The sequence below is a fragment of the Sinohyriopsis cumingii genome, chromosome 7 (assembly GCF_028554795.1).
Source record: "Sinohyriopsis cumingii isolate HCF-2022 chromosome 7, ASM2855479v2, whole genome shotgun sequence".
Lineage (NCBI taxonomy): Eukaryota > Metazoa > Mollusca > Bivalvia > Unionida > Unionidae > Sinohyriopsis > Sinohyriopsis cumingii.
In genome coordinates this window covers 26,028,069-26,032,152 of record NC_142967.1, presented here as the reverse complement: position 1 = coordinate 26,032,152, position 4,084 = coordinate 26,028,069, and the positions used below count along the sequence as shown (strand labels likewise).

The 4,084-nt window shown below is 36.3% G+C and overlaps 1 pseudogene; it reads left to right on the top strand.

Moving 5' to 3' along the window:
- Nucleotides 1-2,039: 2,039 nt before the first annotated feature.
- LOC149794924 (uncharacterized) lies at nucleotides 2,040-3,816 on the top strand (annotated as a pseudogene).
- Nucleotides 3,817-4,084: the final 268 nt, after the last annotated feature.

The window sequence follows — 4,084 nt, the reverse complement described above, 5'->3', positions numbered from 1 at the left end:
CTATTAAAAATTACCAACATATACCATACAACTGTCTTTCACTAATGAAATAGTTCAAGAGTATTAGGAATTTGCAGTTAGTGCGTTAAAATAGATCGACAAATCACATATACTACTGGATAAAGTTGGTTATCAACAAAGAATGGAATATAAGAACATCCGTAAACAGTATTAACTGTACTCTATGACACTATGGGGACTTTATTATTATTATTATTATTATTATTATTATTATTATTAAGATGTGTTCCTATTGCTGATAGAATTTGATTTCAATCAACATGTCACCCTTAGAAGATTTATTTACCTCTCGTGTATCATTAACATTGTTATCATCAACAACGTGCCTATCTTCCATCACATATCCTATCTAATCATGTTTATGAACATATTTTAGTCATTGTATATAACTGGAAAAACTATAATTCCTATGCTAGAAAAACCAAAAGAATGATGACAACAATTCTGAAACAAATTATGATGCAATGTAGCAGGCATTTGTATACATGTTCTAATTATACGGTACATATGAAGTGAATTAATAACAAGAAAGATCGAGAGGTACCGCAGTCTCAACGAATAAATAATAGAGAAAGTATTTCACAGACAATCAGAAACGGAAATATTATTCTGTTTACCTTTCATAGACGATAAAAAAATCGTAAAATTTGTGTAAGTGGAAATGTTAGACTATTGCTTACGTTTTTAAAATTCATTATGCAGATGGTATAAGCCATGAACGTTGCAGATTTGAACATCAAAATTCACAGGAATTGTTAAACCATGACGGTTTAAAATCGATTGCATAATGCATGAAGGAGTGTAGTAAAATAGCATAAACATGTATTATATATAAACATATACAGACAGTATTATAACCACATGCTAATACTTGAACACCCCCATTTCAAAATAACCATTACGCCTTTTGAAAGCTACTGACGTTTAAAATTATTGATATCATATATTCTTAGACTAATGTACTAACCACCTGTTGTGACAGCCATAAATATTATCTACGACACATATATTGGCCATATGAATTCATGCATCGCGATACGCATCACAACTAAGAAAACATTCCAATCTTACAAGGATGAAATTCAAATAGTAAATTAAGGAGCTTTCGTCACACGCTTTTTCAAGCGCATTCAGGTGAATATGGCATGTACTTGGGTGGGTCAGGCACAGTGAAATGATTAATCAAAATCACCCATTTGGATATAATTATGTATTGGAGACGATATGTTTATAAAAGGACAGTTCTGTGAACTCACAACTCAATATCAGTTACTCTACTCGGATTACAGACACGTTCGCTCGTGTGGCTTCTTATCACTAAACAATAAGTAAGTGTTGAAAGTTTTGAAAAGTCAATAATTAACAAAGATAAACAATGTATTTCTGCCTTCTTCTCCCCCGTTGGTAAAGCGTATACCATCCAGAATCAATTTTCTTAATGTAGATAACAATTTGATATTAAATATTTAATAATTTCTTTAACCCTTTTACTGTGGCACATAATTTGTAGCATTCATTAAATGTCAATGACTTTTGTATTTTGTCCTAAATGAGACGAACCCTTTTTCTCTAGGCCTCGACTGTGGAACTTTCTGTAAAAAATATTGATTTTCGTCGTCGTCTTGTAAATAAATATTTTTACACCTACGTGCAATCAATTTTTTATAATAAGATATCACTCTACGATTTTAAATACAATCCATTTTTGTAATACGGAAAGTCGACTTACATACACCGATATTTGGGTACGGTTAAAGCTGTATGCTAATAACCCGACACGAACCTTCATCGAAACCGTGAGCAGACCTACAATAATATTGTTCGAAGAAATTTTTCCTGGAGCATTTTCTTGATCCCGAACATATCGGATTTGCATTTTTGTCTGAATTTAATCGCCAATGAGAAGAGTTTTGTAGCAATGGTAACGAAAATTTAGCGTGGGAAATATTTTTTTATAGCTTTTAAAATTTTGATTTCAGGCGAGGAAAGAGATAATCGATAGCACAACTCGCTCTAGAATGAGGAAAGGTTTGCGAGTGTTTCTGTACTTCTCAATATGGATGGCTCTCTCTTTAGTGGCTGTGGTCTTAAACATCATCAACATTGATTGGTCAAAAACGAATATCGTAAATGGAGTCTTCATTGTAGTGTTTTTAAGCATTATACAAGGCTCCGTTTTTGAATTTCCTGTCCAAACGATTGCAACACTAATTGTCGGTGGCAACCAAAGGGAAAACAAGAAGGCTCCAGCTGAGAGACTAACGATAGTTTTCAATTACAACCTTCTGGCAACAAGCAAAGATGACATCGACGAATGTTTTGAGACGATGTACGAGGCTTTCATCGGTAATCTTGGACCAAACGTTTCTGCTGTCCTAGTGAGCGCAACAAACGATGAAGAACTGAAAAACTGCGAGTTAGAGAAACGAGACACCAATAGAGCCATAATTTACGACGAACTGTTTCGTGAGGGTGTTTCTTTTTCGCAGGGAGATTACGAATCCATGGATTCACATCGATTAAAGACCGTTTGGCAGATGTATGAAAATATAGATCCAACAGTCTTTGTTCGTGAGTGTTTAGACGAGATATGTGATAAATATGCACGAGAGTTTATGGTCCTGCATCGTGTGAGTCGTGTGGTACGAAAATGCGGCCAGTACCAGGACTTGATGTTGTTATCAGAAGGAGAATGTGATACATACAGTTACTGTGATCCGGAATATTACGGAAGAAGATGCTCGTCTCTACGGGCAGCCTCTTTTTCATGCTTCTATCGATGTAAATAATGTTTATGAACGTAAATTTGATTACACGCTCGTCCTTGATGCTGACACTGGTGTTCCAAGAGGTGCAGTGACCGAGCTGTTTCAAATAGCGGCAGCACATCCGGAGAAGGGCTTAATTCAGCCAGCAATAAAGCTTCATTGCAAACCAGACGACACAATTTTTACGCATTTAGAATCCATGAGACAAGGCATATATGAACCGATGACAAACGCTATTACAGCCCTCTTGGGCCAATCAGGATTCTTTGGGAAGGGGCTGATAAAAAATCGTGTGTACATTGACAAAGTAATTGGCACCAAAGACAAATTGATTGAACGTGTTCCTATTGATGTTCTCAGTCATGACACATTTGAGGCAGCCATTTTACAACCTCTTCATGCTGGGTCAGTTTACCTGCTTGAAGCTCCAAGCTACAACTATATAACATGGAATATTCGTGAAAGGAGGTGGAATAGGGGTGAAACACTTCTTGCCATGTACTTTTGGCCTAACGCTTTTGGCAGGCCGATGAGATTCTTGCAAAATATCTTCCAACGAAAGATCTTCAACATGACTAAAGTAAGGACACCAAGTAAACTAGATTTTGTGAGCTCTTACATTGCTCATTCGGCATTACGGCAAATGTTTATGAAACCTCTCCTTCTGTTGTACATCATTGTTCATATCAGTGTCCATCTTCGTTATCTGTATGCTTCCATTATCATCGTCATGTTCTTTGTGCTTGTCTTTCCAAAGTTTGCAAAATGTAATAGGAAAAACTATAAATGCGTGCTTTTCGAGACAATAGCTTCAATCTGCCAGTTCACGGCCGAGGCTCTTGTCGGTATAGTCCGTATCTGCCGGTCCTGGGCCGCCAACATTTTACCCAATGTCAAATGGATTCCGCAGAGAGCTGTATAAGAATTTAAACACTCAAAGCCTTTTGTTTCCAGTCGGAAACATCTATGGGGATATTCAGTGTTTGCTTTATTAGTAAGTATTGCAGTCGGATTATTTTTAGAATAGACGATTCTAGTAGTTATTATGTTTGGGATCTTATTCCTGCTTCCGTTTTACACTAGTTTTACCTCCCTTTCCTCTAACTTCAAATGCAGTTGTATGCGAGAGAGACAGCACAGTTACAGAGTAAGCATAGTAGATGGACTTTAGATTATATCAACAACAGGAATGTATCGAAGTTTGGGCACTCTGACTAATAATTCATTTAAATATGACCCATTCGTTTATAAAGGCTCCAAGTAAAGGGGTTTTGTTGGGATTTGTATGGGAATAA